The following is a 15,474-nucleotide window of genomic DNA, read 5'->3' on the forward strand; positions in this document are numbered from 1 at the left end:
GTGGCAGGACAGCAATGAGCTCCAGCAGGAGATAATGTTATGTATGTCTATTAGCCAACTGACCTCCATTGATGCTGTGAGAACCAAGATGCTGCAAAAGATGGTGGGTGTTAACAGAGCCCTGGATGCAGGTTTTAAAGTAGACAGAGTAAACTACAGGGTTTCCAGCTAAAAAAGGACAGATCAGCCAAAATCTGAAAGGCCAAACCCTTACGATCAGGGCACGGGTTGGGAGAAGACAATGGAAGAGGGGGTGTTGGAGCCGGTCTGGTCAGTTTGCCCCATCTTCCCTCCTTCTCTTGACATTTTTGCAAGAGCAGAAGAGACAGGATTGATTGTAGAGGGGACAGATGTTCAGGAGGAAGGGACAGAGGGACAGAGATTTTATGATCTCTTCAATGGTGATAATGAGGATTAAAATTATTAGTACCACACTATACTAATACTTTATTTTTAGTACATTGTTGGATTTTATCATCAATTAGTTCTGCAGCTTATTACATTTTTCATCCTAGTACCTGTCAGGATCTAAAAGTAGACTTTTCTTAATGTAAATATAATGTATAATGTACAAAAACATACAGGCGACCATAACATTTTCTGCTATTTTTTTTTATCTTTTTGTCCCAGAATTGAATCAAAGTGTGTCAAAAACTTCAAAATAACCATTCTATGGAATTCACTGGCCCATAATTGTATGGAAAAGTGTGCTCATTTGACTGTATAGGGCTTTAGCTGAAGGAGCTATGCCAATTTCTACATATTTTTTTAGGTTCGGATTTTGTATAGGTGTAGTAAAGGGTTAAAAATAAGCCCCACGGGACATTTTTTGTCCTGTTACCTGTCAGAATCTTAAAGTAGACACTTCAAGGATTAAGAAAAATCTCAGAATGTTTTTATCCAGTGCACAGGATTTTAGTATAATGTAAAAACCTACATGCGACCTTAACATTTTCTGCTATTTTTTTTATCTCTTTGTCCCAGAATTAAGTCAAAATGTGTCAAAATCTTAAAAATAACCATTTTATTGAATTCCTTGGCCCAGAATTGTATGGAAAAGTGTGCTCATTTGTCTGTATAGGTTGTAAACTCAAGGAGCTATGCCAATTTCTTGATTATTTTTCAGGTTCGGCATTGGGATAGATGTAGTAAAAAGTTAAAAATAAGCCCCACAGGACATTTTTTGTCCTGTTACCTGTCAGAATCTTAAAGAAGACACTTTAATGATTAAGAAAAATATCAGGATGTTTTTATTTAATGCGCATGATTTTAGTGTAATGTGAAAACATACAGGCAAATTAACATTTTCTGCTAATTTTTGATATTTTTGTCCTAGAATTAAGTCAAAATGTGTAAAAAACTTAAAAATAACCATTCCATTAAATTCCTTGGCCCAGAATTGTGTGGAAAAGTGTGCTCATTTGTCTGTATAGGTTGTTAACTTAAGGAGCTATGCCAATTAATTAATATTTTTTTCAGGTTCGAAATTGGGACAGGTGTAGTAAAGGGTTAAAAATAAGCCCCACAGGACATTTTTTGTCCTGTTACTTGTCATAATCTTAAAGTAGACACTTCAAAGTTTAAGAAAAACCCCAAGATGTTTATATTTAATGCACATGATTTTAGTGTAATGTGAAAACATACAGGCAAATTTACATTTTTTTGCATTTTTTTTATATTTTTGTCCCAAAATCAAGTCAAAATGTGTAAAAAACTTAAAAATAACCATTCGGTTAAATTCCTTGGCCCAGAATTGTATGGAAAAGTGTGCTCATTTGTCTGTATAGGTTGTTAACTCAAGGAGCTATGCCATTTTCTTCATATTTTTTTTCCCGTTCAGAATTAGCATAGATGCATTAAAGGGTTAAAAATAAATGTCATGGGACATTATTTCATCCTGTTACCTGTCAGAATCTTAAAATAGACACTTCAAAGATTAAGAAAAAACAGGTGGCGAAAAAAAATCCACTATGTGCTCGTGGACCCCTGTTTCCATCTAGACTATTAGCTTTCAGAAGCTTCACTGCTGTAGAAACAGCTGAAAACAGCGTCCTGACTGCGACATGCTTCAGTTTATTACTGTAGAAATGCATTTAAAAAACAAGTTAAATAAAAAAATGGATTCCTATTTATGTTTTTTTAAGAGTCACTAAACCCTCAACCAGATTTTTATTTTAACATTAATATCTGAAATGTGTTCCTACAGTAATGAAGTAATAAAACCTAATAAAAAAAATCCTGCTTAAAACTTTTATAAACCTTTTCTTATCTTCAAAAAACACTTTTATTGTGGTAATTCTGCCCTCTCAGGTTCACTGTGCTATAGGCGAGGATGATGTCCTTGCCTCCTGCCTTCCCTAAACCCTTACATCACCCAGTGCCCCTCCCAAACTACCCAAACCCATTTTTTTTTTACTTTTTCAAATTTCAAAAAATCAGCTAAAATCCGGAGCTTTAGGGCCCCTTTAAAGCAGTGCTGCACAAACATTTTAGATGGAGATCTCAGTTTGTAGATGGTGATTGCGACTGTGGTCCCCCAAACTCCCAAACCATCACCCCATTTACCTGAGCTAAACAACTAAAACTGCAAGCTTTGCAACATTTCTATGTGTTTTACATAATAAAAATTACAGTCAGCTATTTTTCTGGATTTTACTGGAGTCGTAAAGTGCAGTTCGGACGTGATTGTGATTAAAAGGGAATAATTTTATTATCATGCCATTTCTTATCATTATATAAATGCTATGGCTTTAAAATGACATTAATATTTAGTTTATCACTATATTAACTACTTGTGGGACAGATGTATATAATGTGCTGACATTTCTTAACAATGAGGAAAATTTACTTGTTCACTGTTTTTAAAAGACAAATTATCACACTAAACTTAAATATCTTCCAGAAATAATTGCAATAAATTATATCATTATTTTAAGAATGTCACTGATGCAACTGATAAGGTCAATGATTAAATAATGGTATAATTACAAAATTACACCTTTTTTAAAAAATGTAGAAAATTCAGATACTAGTAAAATGAAAAACCCTATAATTAATTTATTTTCTACATTGTAGATTACTGTACATTCAGACATAATGCGCACTGGATTATAAGGCGTACTGACGACCTCCAGGAACTCCTTCCTTCAAGACGCTGAGAAAACTATTATTATTAAAATAATTCAGCATGTGTCCCTGTAGAGCTTTAAAATATACTTCAATATTAAATTTACATGTAAAAAATCATAAAAAGAAAGAGGTGTGTCCGAACTTTTGACTGGTACTGCATATACTACAATATTTGGGTCAGAGTCAGTGAGTCGCTAATCAGCAGCAGTTGGATGTGAGCCAGTATAGTAAAAGGCTGAAAGCTACGCTAACGATGCTACGCTAACGACTGGAGCTGCTGTTCTGAGTTATGTCTGTAACCGAGACGACATCGAGACCACCAGGGTAAGAACTGTACAGTGGAGTTAGGAGGTTCTGCTCCTCCTGGGTGGGATCAGGTTCGAGAGCGCCCACCAGCACAACTCTAGCTCAGTAAATCACTGTCTTCCCTCCATCAGCCCCTAATGACTTACATGCCTCATATCATGGAATACTGCAGGTCTAGTACGGGGTCCCATGACTTTTGGCACATCCATTGGAAGGAAAAGAATGTCTCACATTGAATGTGGATAGTATACCTGTATTTCAGTTTGAGTCGCTTGTCACTGATTACATGGACAGTCCTAGCCAGAAGCCGCCGGCCACCATCATTAACATCCACTACACTGTCCACTGTGGGTGGTACTATCCTATCAGCAATATTTCTATGTTGTAGATGTATAGCTCAAAATATAACAAGATATCACCTCACAAGTTATACAGGTGTGGCCGTTCCCAAGCCCCTGCCCCCTGAGTCAACGTCTCATGATCAATACTGCTGTCCCATGACTTTTGGCATGCCAGTGTAATTAATAGCTTACAATGTCAATTTTTAAATGATTTAAAACCACTGGCATTTTTGGGGGCGGGGCCACAGAGGCACTTTCCCCACCTAAATTCTGATTGGCCCACTAAAGTGCCCCTTTCCCATTAGTCATTTGGTCTATGTACAGTAAAAATGGATGTAGAATTGGTGCAGAGATTTTTATAGAGTTAATTTTGTGGCAAAAGTTTAACACAACTATATAAAACCTGCAATCAAAATTATATATATGCAGATTCTATACATATAGAAGCAAGATATTTTAATATTAAAATCTACTAAAATTCCACAGGAAATCCATTAAAAACACAAAAATGAAAGCAAAGACTGGCAACACCCACAGGCAAATATTTAGCAAATCACTGCAAAGAATCCTTAAGTAAGAAAGCTGCTTTAAAATCTATATTTTATATATTTTTCCTGTTTTAAATTGACAAAAAAACACAATTTCTTTGCCATTCTGAAATTTTTAATTGCAATTTTGCTTTTTTTTATTATAATTTCTATTTTTTCTGCTGAACTTATCCTGTGCAACAGAGGCAACTTGTGCTCTTTCTTTCCTGAGCTGGTTCTGATGAGTGCCAGTTCCATCAGATGTGCAATGATGTGCTCAAAATTAACTTAATAGATTTTATTGTGTTTAAAAATTACATTCAAGTGTAAATGAGGATATTATATCTGGATTTGTCGTTGTTTACATGGACAATCCTAGCCAGAAGCTGCCGCCCACCATCATTACCACCCACGGCACTGTCTAATATATTGAATAGATTTCTTTCTGTTTTGAGTTTGCAACATACACTTTTTTTTGTTGCAAATTATATCTCTGTTTCTTCTTTGCCTGGGGCGGTCCTGATGAGTGCCAGTTCTATCAGATGTGCAAAGCTGTCATCTAAACAAGAGATGCAACTTTTTGGCACAAAATTAACTCAATAGATTTTACATGATGTGACTAATAAAATACTACTTGGCTCTTTAATGAATATTTACAGTATGAAAATTGCGAATTAATATTTACAGTATGAATATCTCAAAATATTTACAGTATGAATATTGCGAATTAATATTTACAGTATGAATATCTTAAATAAATATTTACAATATGAATATCTTAAATGAATATTTACAGTATAAATATCGTAAACGAACATTTACAGCAAGAATATTGTGAATAAATGTTTACAGTATGAATTTTGTAAATGGATATTTACAGTAATAATGTTGTGAATTAATATTTACAGTATGAATATTGCGAATGAATATTTACAGTATGAATTTTGTAAATTAATAGAGTATAAATATCCTAAATAAATATTTACAGAATGAATATCGTAAGTGAATATTTACAAAAATTGATAGATCCAGTTTATTACGTTATTTTGGTCCAGTCTACCCCATGTGCTCGGGACACGCCCCCTATAGGAAGGAGCAGGTACTGCGTGCAGGAGGGGCTGATGGGATACATGCAGTGTATAACGCAGAGTGGAAACTGTGACTTTGTTTTAAATGTTTTAGATGAGTTTTAGAGGCGCGTACCACAGAAACGATGGAAGCGAACACAGCGAGAACCAGCTGGCAGCTTTCCCACTGATACACAACAGGCCACGCCCCCTCCGCTACATCCCTGTAACTGATAGGAGGGGCTGTTGCCCCCCGCCCGGCCGAGCCGTTAGCACAGTCTGGATTCATCAGTCATTTATAGGGATGGTCTGGAACATCAGGCACATATTAGCCACACATGAACTCAGATCATAATTCATAACCAGAGCAGAGCTGAACTGCAGGCATGCAGCCAGACCAGAGCAGATGGAGGGAGAGTACGTGCATTAATGACGGGACACTCCGCCAAAACACGTCCTGTTAAACAAGTTTAAACGCAATTTACAGCATCCGCTTTTACCTGAGCACAACAATATGTAGTGTATTTATTTCAATAACTAAGATACAGGCGCATAAACAACAGAAAATCAGATAAAAATTACATTTAATTTGAGTTTTATTTGAATGCAGACCACACAAACACAAGATATGTCATGTTTTGTCTGCTTAAATTCTTAAATCTCCCTCATCTGCTGACCACAGACGGTAGGTACAGATCCCTCCCTCAGACGAAGTCCTGCTGTGTACTGTCTGAGTTTTTTTTAACCAGTAGACCCAAATGTTTTTGTGTTTCTTTCTAGTGGGTGGAGGGTGGATCTATACAGAATTCCTTTTTGTGACATCACAAAAAGGGAGGAGCATCCAAACTGATCAAGCTGATTCACAAAAAACGGATAGAAAAAACACAAAAAGAGTGAACTTTGCATTATTATTTTATATTTTAACCTCATTATTAGCCCTAAATTGCTCTGTCCCAACTTTATTTGCAGGCCTGAACTGCAGGAATGGAAGCTGACTAGACAAAACATGAAATATCCCAAACATTCCACACTGAGCAGTAAGTAAGAACCTTCAATTGACTATGACCTGTTATGTAGCTGGAAAAAATCTATAGCTGGATTCTTTTATTCATGTATCAGGACCAAAATCCTAAATCATTTCAGGTTATTCACTGAACTTTTAAGTTTGTGAGCTTAAAGCTCCACTAGGTAGGATTGAGATTTTGTGCTCGTGGGCTCCCCCTACAGTTGTAGAGTGTAATAAATGTTTCAGGCAGATTTTAGTTTCTCTTTCTTGTTTTCTGGCTTTCACAGACATATTCAGTCTCTTTCCAGCTTCTGCCAGAGTGTCTGTATGTTAGTTTGTAAAGAATGAACCAGTAGTTCTTGTAGAACTGTTAGAACTAAAGGTCGGAAAGCAGGTCGCAGTTCTCGCCTTCCGCCTCAGAAAAATTACAGAGGAGCTCCTTTTACACCTCGATGCAGCACTGCAGTGAGTTTCAAGCTGTAATTTTAAAGCTGTTATTTAAAAAGATCAAAAATCAAGGAAATCCTACCTAGTGGAGCTTTAAATGGCAAAAAAAAAATTTAAATGGGCTTAAATGGGTGAATTAAGACAATAGATTGGAATTCCACACTGAGAACATGAGAACAATGCAAGATAAAGCACAGCCCACAAGTATTGGCTGATAATATTGTCCTTTTGAATACCTCCTGTATGTTGCTATATCATTATAATGCTAGTGTAACTCTGACCACAGATACAGAACCTTTAATAAGAGAACCTTCAAATACAGAACCTTCAAACACAAACTATGCTCTGCTATGAACTGTTATATACAGTATGTATAAAAGGCCAGGCCTGTTACCAGCTCTTTCTGAATCAATAGCTGGATTCTTCTTACCCTGGACCAGGACAGGTTACTACGTACATCTGCAGAGCTCATTACAGCCTCCGTCCTCCCCTACACCCTCCCCCACCCCCTCCCTCACCTGTCTCAGCCCCACCTGTACCTGCTGACGCCGGGGAGGAATGTGTGCTGAGATAAGGTGGCTTCAAATGCACATGGGCTTATTGATTTCCACGCTCTGACCATCTCCCCACATCAAAAAAGGTCACAGTTGGTAGAAATAAAAAAGACGAGTGTGTGTGCGTGCGTGTTGGGTGTGTGTGTTGGGTGTGTGTGTGTGTTGGGTGCTTTGTTCTGCTGCTGCTGCAGTGTTGGGCCGGCTGGGCCGGCGAGAGGGAGCCTCGGGTCCTAAGCCTGAGCCTTTTAACTCGGGCCTGGTCTGCTTTTAATAGAAACACATTCAGCTCATGTGAAGCTCAGAGAACTTCTACTGTCTGGCTGTGGATCAGAACACGACCCGGTTCAGAGAAAGATCCAGAGAACAGAACCAAACAGAACCAACCACCAAAATATTACTAATACACTCATTGACAAAAAATAAAATAAAATAAAAAACAACACACTCGAAATAGAGAGAATTGCTGCAAAACTTGTAGATGTGATGGTGTGATTTGGCATAAAAGAGATAAAAGATAGGGCTTCCCCCCTGAATTTAAGATACAAGTGTACATGTGTGTCTTTGCTATCGTAACGATGGGAAAAGTACACAAAAAGCCTTGTGAGTCTCGAAACACACACAAAATAAAGGCATGTACTATATTCTGCCTCTTAAATAATCATGGGCGTGCTTAAATAATTTTGGGGGCGTAACGTGAAATAATAAACCAATCAGAGTGTCTCTTCCTCATCATTCCCTTTAAAGGTCACCTTCCGTCGTTTTTTCTTTCATTTTAAAATGTCTAGTTGTGGTCTCTAGTATGAATGAATGACATGTGAGCCGTTTTTGTAAAAAAAAGTGCTCAGGTGTCTCTGTATAGCTCTTTTTTAATGGACTGTTTTAGGGGTGTGTCCAAAATGACCGGATTCCAGCTTTGCTCGTGAATATTCATACATGCAAACAGCATGCAAATATCTCTCCTCTGATTGGCTAGGAGCACTGCGACGCCCTTCCACCGCTCTGCCGCTCACTGCCTCACACCTCCTAACTGATGAGCGGTGATGTTGCGTCGCTTCAGCTCCGCCTCTGGGAGTTTCTCGAGCCAAGGTGGGCTGGTCTGTGAGTTTCTGCCTACGTAGGCAGAAACATAATTCAAAACTCACCCGTTTTTCGGAGGGGGGGAGGGGGGATTTCTTTGCTTAGCTCCTGCAGACAATGGGGGCTGCAAAACAGTTTAATGTGCAGGTGTACACATTCAACTCGGAGAGACCTCCTGTATTCCACAAAAAACAAGAAAAATCGGATTTTCGCGGAAGGTGAGCTTTAAGAGTAGAACCAGGGGAGCTCTGACTTTGGTGGATTGCTATTGTAACGGTGCAGCTACCTGAACGTGTTCAACAAACTCTTCTCAGCAGAGGAAACTGACCTGCTGGTTCACGCTCGTTTATTCTGTTTATCGCTGATGTAAGAGTTGGGTTTGTACTGCTGTGTGTTCATGTGTGTAATGGTCGAGAATGTACGTTCATTGGGGACACGCCTAAAATATTTTAAAAACACAAATCTACAACTTTCCAGACAACACATTGGATTCTCAAGAATTCCACACTGAGGACATTGAGTCAACACTGACTGAGTAAAGTCTGATTCTGCGTTTTTTCCATGTTTTGTTTTTTTTCCAGCTGTGTCCCAATTCACCAGATTCAATAGATCCAATAGAGTTAGAGCTACTATCTGGATTTAAATAAAAATAAAGTAATAAATAAATTAAAGAAAGAGAAAGGAAAAGAAAAGAGCAGCTTTTCAGGGCTGGTTTGTTTTCGGTTTGTTAACCAGTCTATTCTTATCCCTCAGACTGATCTCCGGAGGGATTGGAGTGATTAGGATGTTTGATGTTGGGCCCCGGGGTCCCTGAGAGCGTGACCTCCTGGCCTTCCCCCTCCCCCTCCCCCGCAGCTGGAGCTCCGCCGGCCGGTCCTGAGCACAGCGTGAGCCGAGAGGCGTCTCACCGAGAAAAACCCGCAGCTGCGGACGTGAAACAACACGAACGGGCCGAGAATGCGGCCCTGGTGCACGCCGATGCTCACTCGACAGGAGGGAGGGGTTTACGCTGGCGTCCCCGGCACAGATTAAGACGGCGCTCTCGCTTTACGGGTGCTGACGGCCAAAAGACAGTCTCTCTGTGTCTTTCCCTCGTTTTCTCTCTCTCTCCATCTCTCGCTCACTTGCACTGTCTTTCCCTCTTTCAGTCTCTCTCTCCATCTCTCACTCAGTTGTGCTCTATCCCTCTCTCACGCTGTCTCTCCCTCTTTCGCTTCCTCTCCCCATCTCTCGCGCTGACTTTCCCTCTTTCTCTTTCTCTCTCCATCTCTCGCGCTGACTTTCCCTCTTTCTCTTTCTCTCTCCATCTCTCGCACTGACTTTCCCTCTTTCTCTTTCTCTCCCTCTCTCGCACTGACTTTCCCTCTTTCGCTTCCTCTCCCCATCTCTCACTCAGTTGTGCTCTATCCCTCTCTCATGCTGTCTCTCCCTCTTTCGCTTCCTCTCCCCATCTCTCGCGCTGACTTTCCCTCTTTCTCTTTCTCTCTCCATCTCTCGCGCTGACTTTCCCTCTTTCTCTTTCTCTCTCCATCTCTCGCACTGACTTTCCCTCTTTCTCTTTCTCTCCCTCTCTCGCACTGACTTTCCCTCTTTCGCTTTCTCTCTCCATCTCTCGCGCTGACTTTCCCTCTTTCGCTTTCTCTCTCCATCTCTCGCGCTGACTTTCCCTCTTTTGCTTTCTTTCTCTACATCTCTCTCTCATTTGTGCTCTTTCCCTCTCTCACGTTGTCTCTCCCTCTTTTGCTCTCTCTCTCTCCATCTCAGAAAAAAAGCTGAAGAGCGAAAACGAGCCTCAATCCAGACCAATCAGAGTGAAGGAGTGGAGCTCTGAGGATCAGCCGGCTCCGGTGGAGCGCGGGTGAAGAGGACGCCGAACCCGAAGACCCGGAACGGTCATGATTAAAGAAAAGAGGTTACGAAATGACGGGCGAGCAACCATGTAACTGCAACCATGCTCCCATTCTGGGTGCAATTCTAATGCAAAAAGAACAAAAAAGAATGAGAAAGGGAAAAGAAAGAGAGGTCGAGAGAGTTCAATGTCATTTTTTCTTTAATAAGCAACGAAATAAAAAGAATACCACACACAGCAGGTCCTGGTTTAACTTCCATGTGTGGAAACAACGCTACGAGTCGTCTAAAGCGCTGCCACTAGGTTCGAATCACGGTCATGCAGCTTGCCATCAGCCTCTTTCATTCTCTCTCTTCCTCTCTCGCTCACCCGTACTGTCTTCTCTTCTCTCGCGTTGTCTCCCATTCTTTCGCTCTCTTTCTCTTCCTCTGTCGCTCACTCACGCTGTCTTTCCTACTTTCTCATTCTCTCTCTTCCTCTCTCGCTCACTTGTACTGTCTTCTCTTCTCTCGCGTTGTCTCCCCTTCTTTCGCTCTCTTTCTCTTCCTCTGTCGCTCACTCACGCTGTCTTTCCTACTTTCTCACTCTGTCTCTTCCTCTCTCGCTCACCCGTACTGTCCTCTTCTCTATTGCATTGTCTCCCCCTCTTTCACTCTCTCTTCCTCTCTTTCTCACTCACGCTGTCTTTCCTACTTTCTCGCTCTGTCTCTTCCTCTCTCGCTCGCCCGTACTGTCTTCTCTTCTCTCGCGTTGTCTCCCCTTCTTTCGCTCTCTTTCTCTTCCTCTGTCGCTCACTCACGCTGTCTTTCCTACTTTCTCATTCTCTCTCTTCCTCTCTCGCTCACCCGTACTGTCTTCTCTTCTCTCGCGTTGTCTCCCCTTCTTTCGCTCTCTTTCTCTTCCTCTCTTTCTCACTCATGCTGTCTTTCCTACTTTCTCGCTCTGTCTCTTCCTCTCTCGCTCGCCCGTACTCTCTTCTCTTCTCTCGCGTTGTATCCCCTTCTTTCGCTCTCTTTCTCTTCCTCTGTCGCTCACTCGCACTGTCTTTCCTACCTTCTCATTCGCTCTCTTCCTCTCTCGCTCACTTGTACTGTCTTCTCTTCTCTCGCGTTGTCTCCCTTTCTTTCGCTCTCTTTCTCTTCCTCTGTCGCTCACTCACGCTGTCTTTCCTACTTTCTCGCTCTGTCTCTTCCTCTCTCGCTCGCCCGTACTGTCTTCTCTTCTCTCGCGTTGTCTCCCCTTCTTTCGCTCTCTTTCTCTTCCTCTCTTTCTCACTCACGCTGTCTTTCCTACTTTCTCGCTCTGTCTCTTCCTCTCTCGCTCGCCCGTACTGTCTTCTCTTCTCTCGCGTTGTCTCCCCTTCTTTCGCTCTCTTTCTCTTCCTCTCTTGCTCACTCACTCTGTCTTTCCTACTTTCTTGCTCTGTCTCTTCCTCTCGCGCTCACCCGTACTCTCTTCTCCTCTATCGCGCTGTCTCCCCCTCTTTCACTCTCTCTTTCTCTCTTGCTCACTCACTCTGTCTTTCCCTCTCTTGCGCTGTCTCCCCCTCTTTCGCTCCCTCTCTCTCTCTCTCTCGCCGTCTCTTGCTATAACTAATTTTTAAGTGATTAACACCACTAATATAAATATAATTTAACTAATTCTAATATTTCTTTAAAAAACCTCCTAAAATCTGAAATGGATTCAGCAGTATCAGCTTAAAGAAAAGGTTTATAGTTTAATCAGTTAAAGTAATTCTGCTGTTATTGTTCTAAATAAAGCGCCACAAACAAACATGCTCACTGTTTTCATTCAAACAAGATCTAGAAAGACGTAAAAACGCAATTATTGATTTTTTATTTTATTTTTTTGGCTACAATTTAGAAAAAGGTATTAAGAAAAGTATTGTTTTAGTATCGGTTCTAGGGGTGAAACGATTACTCGAGTAAATCGATTAAAAAAATGTAATTTTAAAAACTCAGAGTGCCAAATTTTCACAACTTTTACTTTGACAACGCGCTTAAGTAGTCCAAAATGTAAATAAACAAAAAAAGCAACATTTTTAATACTTCTGTTTTCACAATTATTCCACAGGTCCTAATAAATTTTGGAGAACCGGCTCGGTGGTAAAAGAATGCAGTGACAGGACTGACAACGTCTCCGCTGTTGAGAAGCTAAAATGCACAACATTAAGTCAATGTTTCTGCCTTTATTACTGAATAATGCCCTATATTTAATACTTACAAGAAATCCAAACTTAAACGAAATGTAATTTAAGAAAACCAATTGGTAATTCATGTGAAATGTCTTGTTTTCTCTTATGTCTTTTTAATTGCTCTTTAACCAAGCAAAAATGCTTTATCCGATTACTCGATTAATCGAATCGATTTTTCAGTAGAGTACTCGATTACAAAAATGATCAATAGCTGCAGCCCTAATCGGTACCAAATTCAAAGCATCGTATTTAAAACGATACCCAGCCCTAACTGCAACGATTCTAAATTCTGCCCGATTGCTGAATTTATTGCTAATGTAGCACTTATTGTAGCAGCTGAGACTCCAGCTATAGCACTAAAAGAGAGGTTATACAGCAGTTCAATGTCATTTTCCTGCTTTTCTTTGTTTTTATTGTTCTTTGTTATTAATATCACACGCAGCCGGTTCCAGTTTACGCATTCCCGCACACTCGCCATGCACGCAGCATTTTCACCAGCATGCTAATTCCCTCTGATCATCAGAGAAACACCAGGATGAAAAATGGAAAGTTTCACTTTTTTGTATTCAAGCATTGTAGTACTTCTGTGTGCTGTTGCCATGGAAACGCACCAGTCAAATCCACAAATCCACCCTTCATTTGCATAGAAAGAGAGGGAAATATTTAGAGGACGTTTTATTATTATTTTATTATTATCTCCAAGCGGGAGGGAAAGAGAGGGATGTTCGGTTGTGTTGTTTTTATTGTTTAAACTCATTTCTACAGTCTTTTTCATCAAAATACCGGAGTTAAAATTCAGTTTACAGCACAAAACTGAATTAATCCAGACTATGAAGAAACACATAAGGAATAATGTAGTAAGTTAAAACAGTGTTACACTGTTTTACAGTGTTAACAAACTAAACTCTTAACTGAGGAGCTGTTAACTTGAAAAAAAGTTGAAACTCTCGCTCTTCAGGGATGGTCCTGATGAGTGCCAGTTTCACCATCATAACGTTTTACTTTCAAAGTTCTTAAAATTGCCTTACCTTCATTTCTTAGTCATATCATGAAGTGATGAACACCACATACTAAGTAGTGAGTACAAGATACTAAGTAGTGAGCACAATATAATATGTGGCGAGCACCACATTCTAACTGAGGAGCACCACATACTACGTAGTGTCCACAAGATACTAAGTGATGTGGGACAATCGGGGGAAAAAAACAAAAAACAGAAAAAAAAAAATAATCGACTAATCGAAAAAATGAATGTGAATAATCAACCAATCGAAAAAAATACTTGTGACTAATCAAACAAAATAAATGGGACTAATCAAAAAAATAAGCAGGACCAATCGACCAAACGGAAAAATAACAGGGACAAATCAACTGATTGAAAAAATAATCGGGAATAATCGCCTAATAAATAAATAAATAAATAAATAAATAAATCTGGACTAATCGGAAAAATAATAGTGACTAATCTACTAATCGGAAAATTACCGTGATTAATCTGGACTAATCGGAAAAATAATAGTGACTAATCGGAAAAATATTCGTGACTAATCTACTAATCGGAAAATTACCGTGATTAATCTGGACTAATCGGAAAAATAATAGTGACTAATCGGAAAATTACCGTGATTAATCTGGACTAATCGGAAAAATAATAGTGACTAATCTACTAATCGGAAAATTACCGTGATTAATCTGGACTAATCGGAAAAATATTCGTGACTAATCGGAAAAATATTCGTGACAAATCGACCGATCCGAAAAATAATTGTCAGATTATTCAAATACTAAAATAGTCATTAATTGCAGCCCTATCATCAAAATATCGTTATTGAATGTAAAATATTGAGTGTAAAATATTGTGATATTATCTTAGGGCCATATCGACCGGCCGTAACTCTCAGGACGCTGTTGATTGGCTGTTCCAGCGGGTGTAGAAACAAGCAGGTGGTCATAATGTTATGGCTGATGGTTACAGCAGCACCACGCCTCCTCCTCCCCCCGCGGCTGAATTCCTGTGGTGTGGATTGGGCCCCGGCAGCGCCGCCGGTGCTCCGGCTCCTCCACCACATCTGAGGGCCACGCTGAGGACCAGGAGCCGGCCCTCCCAGTCACCAGCACTGAGCTCAGCCACTTCCACCGTCCAGACCACAGCATTTCTCACATTCTGACCCAGCCGAGCCGCTCTGCAGCCTGTACTTTACACTCTACCGGATATTATACTGCAAAAAATATATCTAAACTAAGATATATATGCATCCATATATGCGTTTTCTGCGAATCAGCTGAAAAGATGTTTGCATAGAACTTCTCAACCCCCACCAGAGCCCCGCCCACTAGATCAGTTAAAGAAACAATGAAACGACCATTCCGTCTGCACAGCAGGATTAGTGAAACAGGTTTCTTCTGAGTGAGGGATCTATACCTACTGTGCATGGCAAGTGAAGTCAGCATAAGAACCTTCAAATAATAATTATAAATAAAGCATGAACTAGCTTGTTTGTGTTTAGCACAACCATTTAGCACAAGCTAACACAAGCATATGGTAAACACTCAGTGTAAACATGGGGCGTGGCCATCATAAGCTTATTTGCATAAAAGTGACGGAGGGAGTTTTGTGTAGCCCATAAACCTACTGTATTCTAACTGGTGTAAAAAGAGATATAATATGTTATAGCTATAAATAAGCAATGAGCACAAAGTCTCAGGGTGAGTAAAGTAAAACTAAAATCAAGTAAAATCACAGATTTAAGGTATTTTGTAGCATCTATGTTACTGAAGAGGATAAAATAAATAAACACATATATAAGACTATATATAAACTATAAGACGCACCGTATTATAAGGCGCATTTTAACTATAAGGAACTTCTAAATCAGCAGGTCAAACTAATTTAAGTAAAGCTAAGCTAAGTTAACAAAACTGTAATAAAACATATTTTATTTTAAAGATAAACGAGTGCTAGGTGTTAATCTAGACA

At 39.7% G+C, this 15,474-nt stretch overlaps 1 protein-coding gene across 3 annotated transcripts in view; it reads right to left on the minus strand.

Annotated features, from left to right (window-relative positions):
• Nucleotides 1-15,474, minus strand: part of cep112 (centrosomal protein 112) — a 213,735-nt gene that overhangs the window by 134,416 nt on the left and 63,845 nt on the right. The gene's annotated exons all lie outside the window — the stretch shown is intronic.

This window comes from Astyanax mexicanus, chromosome 19 (genome assembly GCF_023375975.1).
Source record: "Astyanax mexicanus isolate ESR-SI-001 chromosome 19, AstMex3_surface, whole genome shotgun sequence".
NCBI classification, from domain to species: domain Eukaryota; kingdom Metazoa; phylum Chordata; class Actinopteri; order Characiformes; family Acestrorhamphidae; genus Astyanax; species Astyanax mexicanus.